Here is an 18,301-nt window from a genome sequence, read left to right as displayed (position 1 = left end):
TGAAGGGCTTTTTTTTTTCTTAAAGATTGGCACCTGAGCTGTTGCCAATCTTCTTTTTTCCTTTTTTTTTCTTTCTGCTTTTTTCTCCCCAAATCCCCCCAGTCTATAGTTGTATATTTTAGTTGTGGGTTCTTCTAGTTGTAGTACCATTGAAGGGTTTTAAAGGGACCAGAGTGTTCTATGATGAGGTGGAGAATGTGAAGAGATCATGCTCTCTGCAGTACCATAGAAAATAGATTAGAGGGAGGTCAGAGTGTATTAAAGGAGACTGCTGTAGACTGCACAGTCATTGAAAGGAGAGATTATGGGTGGAATAGCAAGGCGAGGCTTTGGAAATAGCACTGGTAATTTTCCAGGTTGCTCTCACTTCTATTCCTCACCCTTCCCCTGCTCTGCTCTGTACTAGATCAGACGTTATGTTTATAGTCTCTGTGTCCCAGGATCCCTTGCTAGCCGACTCTTGGCTGGGTTCGCCAGTGGAAACCACTGGCAAGAGGCCTGAGGATGGGAGGGGAGAAAAAAGGTATTTCTCTCACTTTCCTCTGCCAGCAATTTTTAATGCAGTGGCTGTCTCCTCCGTGGTCCCAGCTCTCACTTCCCTCAGCTCCTCTTTCCATGGTCCCAGCTTCCATGGGGCAGTCATCTACCAGGGATTCAGCTCCCACAGAGTGTCCTCAATTCCTAGCGGTACCCCATCTCCCAAACACTCCCACCCTAAAGGTGGTAGCTGCTTCCTGCAGGTGTTAACCTCTGGGTGGCCTTTAGACCCCTGTTTGTTCTCTCTCCATCCCCTAACAAATTACCCTTGTTATATTACCTATTTTGGGAAAAACTCAGATTATTTCTGTTTTACTGACTGGACATTGACAGATACAATTTTATATATTCTGCCACATCAATACTTTTGTCTAAAAGCCTTTATTATGGAGACAGCTATTACATATTTTTCATGTAGCACAATTTCCCCCAGAAATAAAATGTTACCTTTAAAATAATGACTAGTCTTGCAAGCTTCTTGGAAACAACATTTACATCCCTTTATCTTCTTATTTTCCGGGTGCCAGGTCCAAGCTTGCATTGCTTAAAGCCTGGAGCAATGTCAAAGATATGACGGCATTGTGCATTGGATGCCTGGAAGTAAGGATTCTAGCCATTGGCTTTGCTGTCATCTCTCTGAATAAAATGGACATTGTCTTTTTATGTTTTTCTATTTTCCATTAAAAATGATAGACCTTATTACATCATATTTCTTTTGCAAATGAGCTTAATAGCAGTTATCACAGTATATCACTGGTGTGGCCCAGCTGCTATTGTTTTTATTGCACTGTTCCAGTGCCTCAGGGTAATTACCTTTGAGACCTCAAATGCATGCTCATATGTAAAACCCATTCTTTCCGGTTCGGGATTTTGAGGCATAGATCCTCAGCGTTTGTTTTATTTTCTCGTATTTATTCATCCACAATGACCATTTCATAATCAGCTTTAGATGTTCTAAAATAATCCTCAAGGAGCACATCCAAGGGCACACAAAATGAACTCCGTGTCTTTCAGAGCCTGAGAGGAATTTAGCACTTTGGCAGGAGTTTGGGGCTGTGTGGGAGCCATGAGTGATGATTCTAGCTCCTGCCTTTGCATGCATTAACTGCTGGTCGCCTCTGAATAATTGGCTAAGAATATTGGTTAACACGTCAAGTGAAAATGTATGTGGCGGTGCCTGTCTCCATCATCCCAGGAGAACATCTGTCCACTTCCCAAATCCACTAAACAATTTGGCTCTCGTCTACGTGACTGGCAGCCTGTCCCAGTGAGGCCCTTTGCTATAAAGCAGCGATGGGGGAAGTTAGGGCTTGAGTTGTGTTGGCAGGTTTTGTTGAAACACTTTGGAGAGTAATTTTATAAAATTTGCCCACTGGTGATATTAGCCCTTTATTTTTGTGAAAGTCAGAGAGAGGGAAAAAAAAAACTCCACAACTCTTCCTATGCATAGAAATTGCTTTGAGAAGTAGCTCTTTGGTTCTATTCAGGTTATTCTGTAGATATGTATTGAGCCCCTCCAGCTGGAGGCATGACCCGTGCTCTAGAGAAATTCAGTTTTGCACAAGGACTAAAAAAATGAATGAATGAATAAGTAAATGAATAAATAAATAAATAAATAAAAAGATATGTGCTCTTATAGTAAAAACATATAGAGTATTCTGAGGGAGAGAGTCATTGTGTTCCGTAGAAATAAAGAAAAGCAACAGAAAAATGCAACAAAATTAAAAAATCAGAGCACAATTTTATTAAAAAGAAATAGAATAAAGGACAAGTTTTTTGAACAGATTTGAGACTACGACTCTATGATAAAACTTATAATTTGCAGCCCAAGGGACCCATTTTTGTTTTATTTTGTTTTGTATACACCAAACTGTACACGGACATGCTATAATAATAATCACGAGGCTATTGCCTTCTCTGAAATACACATACTGCCAAAAATTATTTTCATCTCTGGAGTTGGCATAAGGAATGTTAGATGATTCACCTCTGGGATCAGCCACTTGTCTTTTCTACTAACATTAGAAGCTTCCTCTATCTCACACATTTTCCTGCAAATTTTTCCCTCATTAATAGTCTATTCTGAACTTTGAAGTCATCATATATCTTAGGTTCTTTGAAAGGAGCAAGGAAGGCACAGATTACCAACTAGGCTTTTTCATCATTCTTGCCTGAAATTTTAGAGTCTTCAGCCCAAATTTTTGTGGTTTTCCAGACCTGGCTCTCTGGTCCCCAAGCCTGCCAAAGGTGATCTGATCTATCTAGCAGAGAACTTAAGTTTCTGTTGGTGACATGAATTACCTGGTGGAGCTTCCAGCCTCCTAAGGAGTTGGACTTTTCTCTTTGTGGAGATAAATTTCAGGTCTTGGTGTGGATAAGTAGTGAGTTAAACCCTCCCAAAATGAAAGGAATGGAAGTTAGATAATACCCTGGGGACTGCTATTCCAATTATATTAAAAACCCTAAAGGCTTTACAGGGAAAATATCTACATGTACCTCTACCATTTCAGGAAAGAATTTGATAAAGATTCTGAATGAACTTAAAGGCACACAAACTTGGATCTGGGTATATTAAAAATTTTATTATAGGCTCCTAGGATTGGTTTGTGTAGGCATTAGTTTATAAATGTAATTAGTCACCCAATTTTAACATTTGTGTCTCTTTCATTTGAGTTGTCATATAACAGAAGGTGGATTTAGCACAAATGACATCATCATTCCTACCCTGTTCTTGTTCCTATTCCATATATCCCTCTTAAATTACTGATAATGTATTTTTCCCTCACTCTCTCTGCACCTTTATACACACTCACTGGTGGGCCCCTTGCAAAATGTGTTCCACCCTACCACTTTCCTAGAACTTCTGCTTTATAGGGATAAAATGTTGTTACAATCTCAGACATTCTCCTGATTCTTGACCTCTCTCCAGCAATCATCACTTGTACCACTCCTTTCCTTTGTAAACTCACTCCTTCCAGGATCTTCATTTTTGATCCGTCTACTATAGGTCTTTCCCAGGATTCTATTTAGACCCTCTTCTTGCGTCTTCCTCTAAATTATCTCCCTCTGGAATCTCATTCCTGTGAGTTCTTTGACATCTTCTACATTGACAACTCCGCCTTAGTTTCTCTGCCAAGCAACCATCTCCCATTTCTAGCTGGTTGCTGATCACCTCCTCCCCAAAATCCTGCCAGCATCTCTAACCCAACATATCAAAAAGTGAACTCATCCTCCTAGCATCCAGAACAGCTCTTCTGCCTGACCTCTATTTCTGTGAATGTCACCATCTTTCTGTCACAAAGAGTTGAATAAGGGAAGCTATCAACAGCTCCAGCGAACTGGGAGCCCAGCCCTGGGGATGCTGCCATATCTATGAATATGTACCATCGCCTCAGCCTCAATCCAGCCTCAGGCACTTATTACCTCTCCTGTACAGCTTCTGTACAGCTTCTCCTCTCCCAACAGCTTCTCAATAGCTCTCCTTATCTACAGACTCTCCATTCTCCTAACCATCTTACCCAACAGTGACAGATTAATTAAGGGAAGCTCAAAACATTAAAATGACTTCTCATCACTCTCTAAATTATCTTCTAATCTCTCGTCATATACCAGTTTCTAGTCCTAACTTAAGGGCTTCTCATGCCCATGCTCTAGATTTGTGCTAAATTGGTCTACTCATTGAACCATCAAAATGCACTTTGCCCTGTCTTTCTTACTCATCCTGTTCTCTCCACTTACCAAGCCACATCCCTATCCTGTCTGTCAAATATTACCTGTCCATCAGAGACTAACTCATGTGTCACCTCCTTTATGAAGCCTTTTAAATGTTCACAGTCTAATAGTGAACAGCCCTTCCTTGAAGTGTCACGGGATTCAATATACAGTCATGTGTCACTTAATGACAGGGATACACTCTGAGAAAAGCATTGTTAGACGATTGAGTCCCTGTGCGAACATCGTAGAATGTATTTACACAAACCTAGATGGTATAGCCTGCCACACACCTAGGCTACATGATACTAATCTTATGGGATCATCATCATATATGTGGCCCATTTTTGACCAAAACATCGTTATGTGATGCATTACTGTAGTTACATGCACAATCATTCTAGTATTTTAAAATGGTATTTGATTCATTTTTTAACTTAAAAAACAAGACATAATAATTTCATGTGACATAGAGCAACTGTATTAGAATATGAGCAATTTAATTTAGCCATGTAATTATCTCACACTTCTCTGGCTAAATAAATTGAAGGTTATCAGCTGTTCATGTATAAGAAATGTAGGAAGACACAGAGGAACAGATAGGATAACGCTGGGCAATAGTCACTGTCAAGACCCATAAAAATGATTTAACTAACTCTTGGCCCAGGTGGCTACAACTGTCATGTCAGGAGGTAGGATAGTGTGTCGGACTGAATGAAGCTTCGGATTTCTTCTAAGCACTAGAGTTCCATAGAGAACTATTGATGGATTAAAACACATCGTATTCTATTTAAATTGGGTATATTGTTCATAATGGAAACTGAAATGACTACTTAAATATTAAAATTTGATTTATTATTGAATCCATGAAAAAATAGTAGCTAAACAATGTGGTTGAATGGCTAACTTGTGGCCCACATGATGCTGAAATGAATGGCTAATTCTTTCAAATACGTTAAAAAGCAGTTGGGGACGTCAGACAAAAAAATAAACATATAATTACATTAGTGCTTCACTTTCAACTTTTTGCTCTGGTGTTGCACAGATATAGTCAAAAGCTGAGATATGTCACCTGCATTCTATCAAGAACATCTTACATGTTGCTGGGGATTATCAAAGAGAACCAGAGGCAGAAACCAGTTAAAGTGGTATAGATTTTACTCAGTAACTATTGTAATAGAGTCGAAAAGACTTCTGTGTAGAATCAAACTCAATTCCAAATACAGCAAGAACAAGTGGGGATTTATAGCCAAGGAGCAGGGGAAGAAAATTGCTGCAAGGAGACATCAAGAGTAAAGAGATTCTTCGTTAAGCACTTTAACAGGAGACTTACTGAAGGCAGTCAGGGTGATCAGATATCAAGGGTGGGGGGATTTTTGTTAAACTGACTTAGTAGGATTCTTGCTACAACTGGACTAGTTAGGCTGACGACAGAGCCCAAAGATGAGGCCTAGTCAAGAAGAGGGCTCAGAGGAGCCTGTGTAAACTTTGGTTAAGAAGAGTCATTGTTAGTATCCCTGTTCTTTCTAGCCTTCAAAAGGGAGACAACAGTGTCACATGGCTTGTCCAGGTGGTTATTACTCCGTTGCCGCGAGAGAGGTAGTAACCTCTTACTAGAGGATGAGCATAATGTCTCAGAATTTTAAATGCCAGATCACGATTCTCTATGAAGAAAAATAAAAGAAGCAATATCTTTAGGAAAGGTTCCACCTTCTATTAATTTTCTATTGTTGCTGCAATAAATTACCACAAATTTAGCAGCACAAAACACAAATTTATCACCTCAAGGTTTTATAGGTCTGAAGGCTGATATAGGTCTCACTGGGCCAATATCAAGGTGTCATCAGGCTACAATCCTTTCTGGAGGCTCTAGAGATGAATCTTTCCTCACTTGTTCTAACTTTAGAGGCAGCCCATGTTCCTTGACTCCGGGCCCCTTTCATCCGTCTTCAAACCCAACAATAGCAGGTTAAGTCTCTCATATAGCATCACTGACTTTGTTTCCACCACTGCATCTCTTTCTCTGAGCCTTGTCTTCTGCCTCCCTCTTCCACTTTTAAAGAGCCTCTGATTACATTGGGCACACCCAGATAATCCAGGATAATCTCCCTTTGGTAAAATGAGCTGGGTGGCAACCTGAATTCTCCTTTGCCATGTAATGTTACATATTTACAGGCTCCAGGAGTTAAGACTTGGACATCTTTAGGGATCTTATTCTGCCTACCACCTAACAATTTGTGCAGAGTCTAAATATAATAACATATGCAAACACAATGCATAAAATTAAAATTTTGGAATTATTTTAAATAAGCAAAATAAACAAGATTTTCATGTTCCTCAGAAGAGAATTACAAATCTCATTTAATGTATTCCCTCATACACAGAGTGTGAAAATAACTGAAAGATAACCAGTCTCTTAGCGCCAATAATCTCATGGCAAAAAGCATTTCAGGAGACAAGTGTTCTTATTTCAAAAATAAACAATAAAAACCTATTATCCCATTTATGAATGCCTAGAATTTATATCTTGTATTTTCTGCCCCTTATATTGGACTGACTTAGTTTATTATTAGCATAATCTTCTTGTTTTTCTGCCTGCACCCTAAAGTCAGTTTAAGAGATCCACTAACTGGTACTTTCCATCCATGAGGGAGGTTGTGTTTGGCAGTTTCCTTTCATTCTTTTCCCTCATGTAGGGCTCATCTTTAGACTAATCTCTGATCAGTCTGTGCACAGACTCCTGGGTCCAGCCTTGTTTTATGGGCAGTGAAGTTTGGTGACTTGGTTCAAGCCTTCCTACAGGCCCCTCTCTGCTTTGCTTCTTTCAAGGAGATCCTCGGCCCTCACAGCATCTGCTGCCTCATTCTTTACAAAGGATGACAGTAGCCACCATACATTAAATGAAGTAATTCATAAAAAATGCTTAGGACAGAGCATGTCACATGAGCTTGGCAGTGCTTATATTTAACATTCTTTTCTTCTTCTGCCTCGTTGAACTCAGGATGCACTTGTTATCTCTGGCATTTCACTCTCAACTCCCTCTGATCAGATTTATCTTGGATTCACTAGTTCCTTTTTGCAGCTCTCAACTGCTTTGGTAGTTAAGGCCCCTGGGAACCCCAACTTTGGCATGAGCTGCTTGCCTATTATCCCAGCTGGCTTATGTTTTCCCTCCCGTTCTTCAAGGGGCATAGGAGGATTCAGAACTATTTGGAGTTCAGCTGCTTCATAAATTATATTACACTTCAACTTATTCAATATTTGTATTAATAATTGTGGAGACAAAGGAAAGAAGGGCATTGATATTACTTAGGCAGCTTAGGGGTGTCTGCGATGTTGGCAGTTACATTGCATGCAGGGAGAGTCAATTCTGCTCTCATATGTCTGCCAGATCTGGACAAAAGATGTCTGTCATTCCCATGCAGTCGAAAGAACATCAATATCAACAATACGTGCAAATTTGGAGTTATCTGAAGCCAGGGCATTCTCTCTTTTCAGCCAAGTTTGAGACAGCAGAGGGTGTCTGCTATGCCAAACATGTGGGACACACAAACATTCTCCACAAGTCCCATCTCCAACCTGCTGCCATCTGCCCGCAGCCTGAACTTTAAACCAGAGCTATCCAGAAATGTTCCTGTACCAGCTCCTGTTACGTTCCTGGCATCGGCATCGCTAATCCAAACATTGAGCACGGAGCAGTGGGCACGGTGTTCAGAGGCTTTTTCTGGGTTCCAGCAAGAGAGGCTTGTGGTTAGGAGCGCTGGACTCTCTCAAATCCTGATTCTTCCACTTAAACAGAGGAGCAACCTTCAGAGAAACTTATTCACGCCTCAGTTTCCTCATCTGGAGAACAGAATTTTTAATGTTGCTACTTTTTAATGTTGTTGTGAAGAGTAGATCAGGTAACTCATATAAAATGCCTAGGACAGGTCCCAGCACATAGGGAAAGTTTTGTAAATGGGAACTGCCAATATTTCCTCTTGCTCAATCAAGAGCCTATGCAATTGTCCCTGATACAGTTCAGAGCTGCGTTTTGTGGACAAAACAAATGGGAGACAAAGGAGTTGATGAGCATTGCTGGGGGCTCCGCTCTCTCAATGACGGTTGCTTTCTCCAATTTACTCCTCCATCCTCAGTACTCTCTGTTCAATGACTCCTAGGAAATTATCTGGAATTCATTTGCACCAATATGAAAAGATTACTAGAAACTCAACATGAGACTCCTTATAGGAGGAACATTTCCTCTTTTAGAGAACTAATATGAACTTTGGTTAAAAACAACAACAACAACAACTCTTGCTGGAATTCCTTTCATTTACTCATTCATCAAAACTTTCTTAACATCTACCATATCCCAGCATACTACAGGTCATTTAATGATACAGAGAAGATTAAGACAGAGTCAAAGCCCGGTGGAGACCTTATAGCTATAAGCATATAGCTGTGCTATGATATGATGACTGCAACAACGACTTATGCATAAAAAAAACTTCAAGAGAATAGAGAAAGGAGGGCCTCCCTTTATTTCCAGTGAAGGAAACGAACTGGGTTAGAGGGAAAAATTTGTATATTCTAAGGAACATGAAATCAAATAACCTGGGCAGTCACCTACTTCTGTTAATGTAAAGACTGCCTTTGGATATCTGATAGCTGGCAGGATCAACAATTATATAGGAAAAAGGGGTAAAATCAATTACAATGATGGCTCCAGAATTTCTCTAATTTGTCTGTAAACGGCGTTTAAGGCATGACATCATGTTGGAAAAGTGGGCTGGGGGCTTGTCTTGAAGCTCCATTTGCCTAGCGATCATACATTTTATTTAGATTGCATATTTCTTTGGGGCAGTTTGTGGTGCTGCTGAAGGTGCCACAATTCTATTAGACTTCATGACACCTTTGCACATGTCCCTTTCGTTATGCAGATTGGGAATTAGCAAGTAAAAACTAGATATTCCAGTTTCAAGTGGCAAATTAAATTAAAAAGCTGACTAGACAGCTTCTTTAAAACTAATTATATTTCATATGCTTTTTCCTAAAGGTTATTAATTATGCCACTTATTGGGATAGAAAGTTTTTTTATAAAATGCTTTATAACTCAATAAATATAATTCCGTGTGTGATATCCTTCTAACATAATAGCATACTGGTATTATACCTTCCACTCTACAGATGGGGAAATTGAGGCTCTGAGCACTCAACTTTTGTGTCTAGAGATATACAGCTGAGGAATTTGGATGTAGGTTTGAAACCAAGGTTTTCTGAGTCTAAATTTTCTATCCTCTCCCTTAAAACAATTGAATTACATTTTAGCAAGGTGTAGAACTCCAAAATTCTAGAGTTCTTAGGGATTATGGAGTCTAACCTATAAGTTTATATATGATGGCACAGAGAGTTTAAGGACCAATGTCGTAAACCTGCTTGGTATCGGAGGCAAAATGAGAACTTGTAACTCCTGTCTTTTGCATTATACCGAGCCGCTCAGGCCTTTCTGGCCACGAAATTGAGAAACAATCAAGACAGATTTCTCTTCCCATGCATTTGATTCCACTTGATTTCCTCTCTGAGTTAGCAACAGTTTAGGAAACATGAAATTCTGGAGCCAATTCAAGTCTGCTATTAATTACTTCTCTGAATTTATAAGAAAATTGAGATTAGAGTATATAGCTAGGAGATACGAAAGATGGTTTTTCTTGTTGTTTAAATCATAAACACTCTCATTTAATCATCTGCATTTAACAGAGGGAATTTAGACTAGAAACTACAACTGGAAATCTATGGCCCAGGAGAGCTTAGCCTATTTATTTAAGATATTGGTGCGTATTCAGAGTTACAAAACTGAGTTCTAAGGAGGCCTGGTATCCTGCAGCTGGGAGGGGAAGGGCAAAAGGTGAATTGTATTTTTTAAGCCTGTCACTTTGGAAACTCCCTGTCTCAAAATGCATTTCCAGGATTGTCGACTTCACAGCAGCAGTGAAGCGGGAGAGGCAAAGGCATCTCTGGAAGTAACTACACACAGCAATACTTAATCTCTCCCCAGGCTTGTGAGAACCTGCTTATCTGGCAGGTTTTTCCAAGCATGCTCTGCTCTATGCACAATGGAGTTGGCAATCTGGAGACTGTAGCTTCATAATAGAGAGGCTTCGGGGGGAGAAGCTGCCTTTTAAAGGGATCTAAATGGATAAGTATTAAATGACTTCGCCACAAAAAAGTTCAAATAGTTATTGAATATATTCAGGTTCCATTCTGATCTCCTTCTTTGAACACTTGAACCCTTTTTCAGTGGGTATTATGCTGCAATTTTATGGTGGGTTAAATGATGCCACCACGTGCATTGAAGTTATTCTTACATTGGTTAGTGTAGCATTTCTTATACAGCCTTGAATAGTTCGTCAATGAATGACATCTCTATTTTCCAACAATCTCTGAAATAGCATGTGGTACATAAGCAGAGAGGCCCACATGGCTAACCTGTATTCTGGTTACAGTTTCATCACCGCTGAAGTCTGCTGTGGTTTTGGTCAAAGCTCTTAACTTCCAAAATACATCACTGAAAGCCTGTGTCAAGGCCAATGTATTTGCAAGGAGTAGAAACACATGTGAAGAAGTTAAAAAAAGGGAGAGGAGGGGCTTGTTTTGTGAGAATACAAGAGAAAATCATGGAAGACTTAGGTGAGTTTCAGCTAGGCTGCACAGAGATTGATTCACTTGAGACTGAAAGATCAGAACATAAGACTACTGATGAATTAAGATGCTTATGGCTGTTAAGATATTGTATGCTCAAGTACTATGGCTAGAAAAATAAGGATGTCTTTTATCACACATATCAATAAATCTAAAGATACATCAGTTGTACATAGATTAATTCAAAACATAACAAAATCACCATAGACTAGAGCTCTTTTCTTGCTTCCTCTTTACTATCTTCAGTACATAGACCGTGGTCTTTGGTTTGTCACCTCATGGTTGCAAAATGGTTCCTATAGTTCTAGACATGATATCCTTACCTAATACCACCCAAGAGCAAGAAGAGAAGTTTCTTTTCTTGTGTCTCTTTTAACCAGAATGAAATATTTCCAAGAAATTCCCCATATCTTCTCTTGGGGTTTGTTGACCATTACTGGGCCATGTGCCTGCTCTCTAGCTACAAGGGAGGCTGAGGAAGTGAGTATCTGGCATTATCAATCTATAAAGTAAGAAACTGCTCTGCCAGAATGGGAAATTAACAGGGAAATAGGTACTTCAGAAATCAACTAGCAAAGTCTTCCATTGCTTTTCTCTTTTTCTCAGAGGCCACCTTGATGTTATCTATAGTTCTTTCTGTTTCTATGAACTTTTGATCAGTTTGTTGTGCTTACCGTGCAAAGGGCTGCAAACCAATAGTCCCCACCCTGGATTATTCAGGAATTACTCATACTTACTTAACCTTTGTCTCTCAGTGCTCCAATTTCAATTTCCAGAAACTCTTCATAGAAGAAACTTAACAACCCAATTTAGCTATTCAAGCTAGGTGATAAGTGAATGCCTTGGTTGGGTCAAATTGGCTGAAGATGTGCAGAGAGTAGGGCCACATGGTCCAGTTCAGATTCAGCAGAGTTGTAGATAGTGATGCTGGATATGTCTACTGTTCTCTGCATGTGGATTTCCAAGACATACAGATCCATTTCCTCTGCTCATATGCTGGTGATTCCACTGCATATTATTCTGGTTCTCAACTACTCCATATCCTTATTTTTTAATATCAGCATCAGTCAGTCAAAACAATCCTTATGCTACTTATAAAATAGCATTTTAACTATGTATAAATATCTTTATTAATACCATTAAATAGTGGATATGAGTATACTTTGAAAAGTTATAAAAAAGAACCTGCTACAATTGTAAATTATTCTAATTGCATAATTAGAACAACTAATGCAATTATCCTAGAAATTTTCTAGACTAAAATACAGTCTCAAACATATTTTTTTCAATATATGGCATGATAATGCAAAATATACGGGATCTGCTGCTTCAGCAGCCTTTAGAATGCAGAGCTTAGTTGGGAATGAATAAGCATCAAGGTCTATTGTATTTATTTGTACATCTCCCAGAATTCAATCTGGACTACATCACTAATATAATTAAAAGGCAACCACAGTAATGGACTCATTATATTGTCTACTTAAAAGTTAGACTTGCACTTCAAGGTACTAGAGAGAAATTATCCAATAACTTTGAAATATATTCATTTCTTCCTTGTTTGAAGGATTTTCATATGATTTATTGCTAAATGTAAAGAGCTTCACTCTGCTATGGGTATTATCATCTACACCTCACTCTCGAGGAAACCACGACCCCTATAAAAAGAGTTTCTCGAGAATATAAAGCCATTAGTGGGAATGTCAAAGTAAAATTGTGGAATCTGTTAAAGGTTATTCTTAGATGAAATCAGTAAGCACCTCAAGATCTACAATTGCTTTCTAGCCATCTTATATCACCAGAACTTAGCACAGTATATGCAATACAAAATCGTGAACTGAAAACAGTTCATGATTTATTCATGAAATCCACTACTCACCACCTCTGGCAAGATCCAGTGCTAGGCTTTGTTTGGGCTGTGAAGGGTGAGATAACATTCCTGTTCTCAACGGTCTTTCAACTTGCGCAAAGGCTGCATTATGGATGAATGAAAATATGACCATCATCAAGGCTTTCTGTGAGAAGAAACAAATTTGTGATGCATAAAATAATCATTAAAAATTCCAGAGAATTTATTTCTTTTTTTTCTGAAGCATTCAAAGAGGTATAAGAATTGAGTTTGTGTCTTTATTGGGCCAAGAAAAGTTGTAATAGGACATTATAATGGTAAAAGAGTTATGCAAAGGCACGTGAAAAAGGAAGAATAGCACAAGTTGGTACCATATTTCTGAATTTCTCTCATTCATCCCCTCCAACTTCTATCAGTCTAGCTATCCATCCATCAATTATTATTTATCTTTATTCTTTATCTAACTATGATCTATGAATCTTTTCATTTTTTTAAATCACTGACTATTTGGGGATGTGATGACAGTAACAAACCTTGCAAATATAAAAATGTGCAGGCTTGCATACAGGAAACTTGCATTGCTATAGAGTCAGGAACAACTCTGACTCCCATTTATGCACCTACATTTGGCTCATTCCCCAAGATAGAGTGACCAGTAGCATTTTTATTGTAACCATTAGTTCCAAGATCTCTGAGCCTCTCCTTAAAAGCACAAGAGAGCAAATGATTAGGAGATAATAGGATCTAACCTAATGTAACCTACTGAAACCCTGATTTTTTTTGATTTCTATGTTTTAAAGAAATTCAAACAAATTTTATAATGTATACAAATATCTGTTTACTGCAACATAAAAGTAATATTGTGAATTATCTGTCATCTGAAAAGGTCATGTTTATCTTATGGCTTTACATATCATCTTCACGTTAATAAATTTTAAGCCCTCCCCTTGCCACCCATCCTGCAGATATGAGGACTGCATTGAGAACTACTTAAGGACTAGCTTAAAATAATGCTAAAGTTCTCCTCCTTAGCCTGACAGACGGAGTCTTCCATGATCTGACCCTTTTCTGGTTGTATCTCTTGCCCATCCCTGCCTAGAGTTGAAATATCTACTCTAGCTTCAAACTACCTCCAGAACTCTGTCCATTCTCTCCTCCATGCCTTTGTTCATATTGTACCCACTGCTAAACATCCTTGCTCCCTTCACTGTACCATCTCCTATTCGTCCTTTCAGATTCATCTCAGTGTCTCTTCTTCTGGAAGATTTTCCTCGACCTCTAGCTCTACCCCTGCCTTTATATACCCATTGCACATTACCTAAATAGATTTTATGAGTCTGTTTCTACTGTTAGCTCCATAATCCAACTGTGTATCTTCCATGTGTCCTACAATAATGTCCAGAAAGTAATGATGCTCGGTAAATGTTGATCAAAGTCAACTTAAATGAGCATTGTAGAATTCACCTGCACATTTCCAATGAAAATGTTGATGAGAGAAAAGTAATGTTTTTAAAAATGTCTTCTGAGATTCAGGAAGGGGGTACATGAATGTGGGTAGAAGCCAGGCAAACCTATTAGGAAGCTACTGCAATTGCTTATTGTTCAGGAAGGGTTAATCCAGGCCAGCACTAAGGTGAAAATAGTGGGAATGAAACAAGAAGTAATTTTAAAAGGCAAGCCTTGGTAAATAAGAGTGAGGCAAAAAGAGGGTCAAAGATATTCCTGAAGTTTCCAGATTGAATGAGAGTGAGAGTGCAAGGGTCCTTCATTTTCTTCAAAAGAGCTACTTGATTTATCACTTTGGAGGGAGGAGTAATGGACAGAAATCACATCAAAAGGGGAGAGCCGAGCTCAGAGGTCAGCTGCAAAGAATCCAGGTGGCTTCAACACTGGTGGGAAAATTGAAGACCACTTGCTAAAACCAATAGCCTTCCACAGTCAGGGAGAGTCAACTTGAAGATGGACCTGTAGTGACAGCAGGAAAGAAAGCAGGTATCCTCTTGGATCAAGACCTGTTAGGCACTGTAAGACAACCATTAACAACCAGTGAAAATGAGTCTAAGACAGCTTGGGGGTGGAACCCACAGAAGCGTCTAGTCACACCCACACTCTGAAGGCACACTCAACAAGTATCATTTCTAGAAAAAGGTTCTAGTATTTCCACTTTTTTATGCCGTAACATATGTAAAATCTAAATATTAATTTCTCTTTGTTTTAACACCAGTTTTTTTTAAAACCAACTTAGTTGTATACTCATTGTTATTACCTATGTTTTGTTTCCATGCCATGATTCCACACCACTCTAGTTAACAAGCAGCTTATCCAACTAGACATTCAAATTAAACCAGCTCAACCCAGAAAACAGTTTCTTGTATGGCCAGTAACTTTCTTAACTGGAAACTAAATTAGCTGAGGCAAAGAACCAGCTGCCTCCCATGGGCTCATTCCTAATGGCAGTTCTTGCCTATTATATGTTAGGACGTCAGCCTCTGCTAACAATCTCTTGTGGGCCCCTCTCTTAACTGCTTTCTGATCATGTCTTCTTCCCTCTCGGACTTATTAACAACACTCTTAGCTGGTATTTTTCTTCAGCAAGGCTGTGCTAGTGCTGGTCTTGACCTGAGGCTGGACAGTCCCTAAATATGTGGAGTACTAGAAAAACAACCATGAGTGCTCCTTGAAGAGACTTACAGTTGTTCGTTAGTTGATTCATTTGTTCATTCACACATTCATTCATTCTCTAACATATGCATTCCTCCTTTCTAGTCAACATCTATTGAGTAGTATTTAAGTCCCAGCCATTGTATCCAGAATGTGTGAAAGGATAGTGAGAGAATAAGAGACAAATATACAGAAGACAGGAAGAAAGGAAACAAACTGGTACTCAAGGCACAGTCTGTGACAGATGATCTGAATCAATACCCCTGGGATGCTTTTTAAAAATTCAGATTCCTGGGCTCAACCCCCAATTAACTGACTCAGAATCACTAGGATGAAAACCCAGAGATCTCCATCCACAGCCAAATGTTCTCATCTCTCATTAAATATGTGAACTACTTCAGTAGAGAAAAGTGTTTATTTTGAATATTCCTTTGGAAGATTCCAGTGTGATTAAAGATTAAGGACAAATTTATAAATAAAAGCTGAGTTCACCAATAATATTTTATGTAATGTTTAATCTTTAAAAAAATACACGTTTGTTTAAATGTCTAAGCCTGTGAAGAATTGTGAAGATCGTGTGGCTTCATAGAAATATAGAGCAGGCATGGATCCACTTGTTTTATATATGAGGTGAGGTGATTTGTTTAATGTCACAGAACTCTGACTTCTCATAATTTGTTTCCAAACAAGAATGACATCATGCCTGGGAAATTATTTTATCTTATCTAGAAAAGAACTATCAAATACAAAAGGGTGTATTTAATTGTTGATGTATTCTTGGCATTGGGGAATTCATTTTATTTAACAAAAAAGTCTGCCCATAAATAGTATAAATTCATATGTTAAAGTATTTTGGAATCTGTGCCTAAGGGTCCAAGGATATAGGTTTCATTTGGCACAAGGGAAAGCATGGAAAATAATGGAATTGTACTCTTCTTTTAGTCATTGCACAAATGGATATCACTCTGGTGTTACTACTTGGGTTGAACTCAGCTTAAACTTAGTGATTTATTAAAAACTGAATGAGCAGTATTCTAGATCCTGAGGATATGATGGTAATTGATTTATGGTCCCTGGATTCTGGAAGCAGACGGATGAAAAATTAAATAAAATACAATTAGTAAATAATATGATGGGAGAATATCATGGGAACTCATAATGAGATAGGGTTAGCTGTGGAAGCCTTCTTGGAGAATGTGATGTTCAGCTGCGTTTTGAAAAACAAGTAGATAGTAAGCAGGAGATCTGAGCGTATGTGTAGAGTGGGAGTGTGGGAGGGGTGTGTGTGTCTGATGTGGAGGAAGGAGTCAATGGCAGTGAGAAGTGGGATATTTCCACTATTCCATCTCTGTTGTTCACCTCTCTCTAATGCAGCTCACATGCTGCCACAGTCACAGTCTGATCCAACTTGTGGGATCAGCACCAACACAAAAACCACCACAAAACATGAGGTTGCCTGGGCCCCAAACACTCTCATTTTGAAATTTGCCCCTTGGTTGAGGCCTTCTGTCCTCAGTCCATCTAATCCTTTAAACTTTACTAGATTCTCAGCACCTGTGTGTGTTTCCTGAATGATTGATTATTTCATTTTGGGGTCCTTTCTGGCTCCTTGTCTACTTCTGTTTTCTATTTTATTCTTGGGTCCTGCCTGCAGTCATGTCTAGTTTTCACCTTCTGAATGCTGCCTCTCCTTGGTTGTTTATAGTCCCACCTCCTATTCCCTAGTGGAATATGAAGTGGCACCATTCAAATTCTGGCTTGTTTTGAGTTAGCAATAAAAGTAAGAGATAATTTTTTTTTCCTCAGGCATGTTGTTGGATGAGTTCACTCATATTTATTCTACTTCAAACCAGTCTGTACCAGGCTTCGTATGATTACTTCATTCTGCAAGTGAGCCAAATACATAATTCAGTAGGAGTAGCCACCGAGTTGCTAAGACTCCAGGGATTGTCCTGTCTTTGTTTGGTGAAATCAGAGGAATGCACTATTGAAATATAATGCACAAGATTAACAACACATACAGTGGTCTTTCAAATCTGCTTCTTCATCTCTGAAACAAAATCAAACACATCAAAATGGCTGCTTCAGCTTCTTGAATGAGATTGGATATAAAGAAAAAAATTAGTAAAGGTATGTTCATTTCTGATTGAAAGTGTCAATCCGCTGAACTGTGAGAGAAAGTACCCTGACCCAACCACCCAGCTGCTGCCCAAAGGAAAGATTCTACTGTGCCAAAATGAGGGTTATTTGCTTTAGAAGTTGAGGGCCCACACTCCCCTCCTTCTTCTGGTAAGCTCATCCTCCCCACTCCCACTCTCTGACTCTGGGGCATGGATAGACTGACCCCATTCTCACTTTTAGGGGCTGGTTCATGGACGAATATATGATCCAGTTTGGGCTTGAGAGTCAGACCTAAAATTCATTTTATTTGAATTTTTAAGAAGCAATCACTTTGTTACAAACTTGGATTTGAGACTCAGTACGTTTCTGGAAACCATGCTTCCTGAGAAGGAATGGGGCCAACAAAGAAGAGAGCTGAGAGATAGCGAGTCCTGATGATATCTTTGAGCCTGTGGATCTGGCCATGCTTTGAAGTCAAAGCTACCTTAGATTCTTTAGGCATGTGAAACACTGACTTTGTTTTATGTTTTTACTTTTTGAGCCAATTTGATTTAGATCTGTTAAAAAAAATGAGCCTAATAATGCCTTGCTTAACACATTCAAGGAACCTACTCAATCCTGTCTTTACCATGGTAAGATCTCTTATCTTCGTCTTAATCTCCACTCCTGTTTTCTTATTATGATGCATTCGTATGCTCTGTTAGAGCATCCTATATAGTTTGTGTTATACAATAACTACATATG

At 38.9% G+C, this 18,301-nt stretch overlaps 1 long non-coding RNA gene across 2 annotated transcripts in view; it reads right to left on the bottom strand.

The window, feature by feature from the left end:
• The window catches only part of LOC138923504 (uncharacterized), a 96,985-nt gene that overhangs the window by 42,291 nt on the left and 36,393 nt on the right, over nt 1–18,301 (bottom strand). Inside the window, exons 3-4 of one of the 2 annotated variants that reach the window (XR_011437176.1) lie at nt 12,806–12,941; nt 2,259–8,416 (exon numbers count right to left, since the gene is read on the bottom strand). This is a non-coding gene — a long non-coding RNA (uncharacterized lncRNA). Of the gene's footprint in view, nt 1–2,258; nt 8,417–12,805; nt 12,942–18,301 lie in introns of those variants that run through there. The other variant, XR_011437175.1, reaches the window with a different exon arrangement.

The sequence above is a fragment of the Equus caballus genome, chromosome 3 (assembly GCF_041296265.1).
Source record: "Equus caballus isolate H_3958 breed thoroughbred chromosome 3, TB-T2T, whole genome shotgun sequence".
NCBI lineage: Eukaryota > Metazoa > Chordata > Mammalia > Perissodactyla > Equidae > Equus > Equus caballus.
This window is presented reverse-complemented; position numbering and strand designations above follow the sequence as displayed.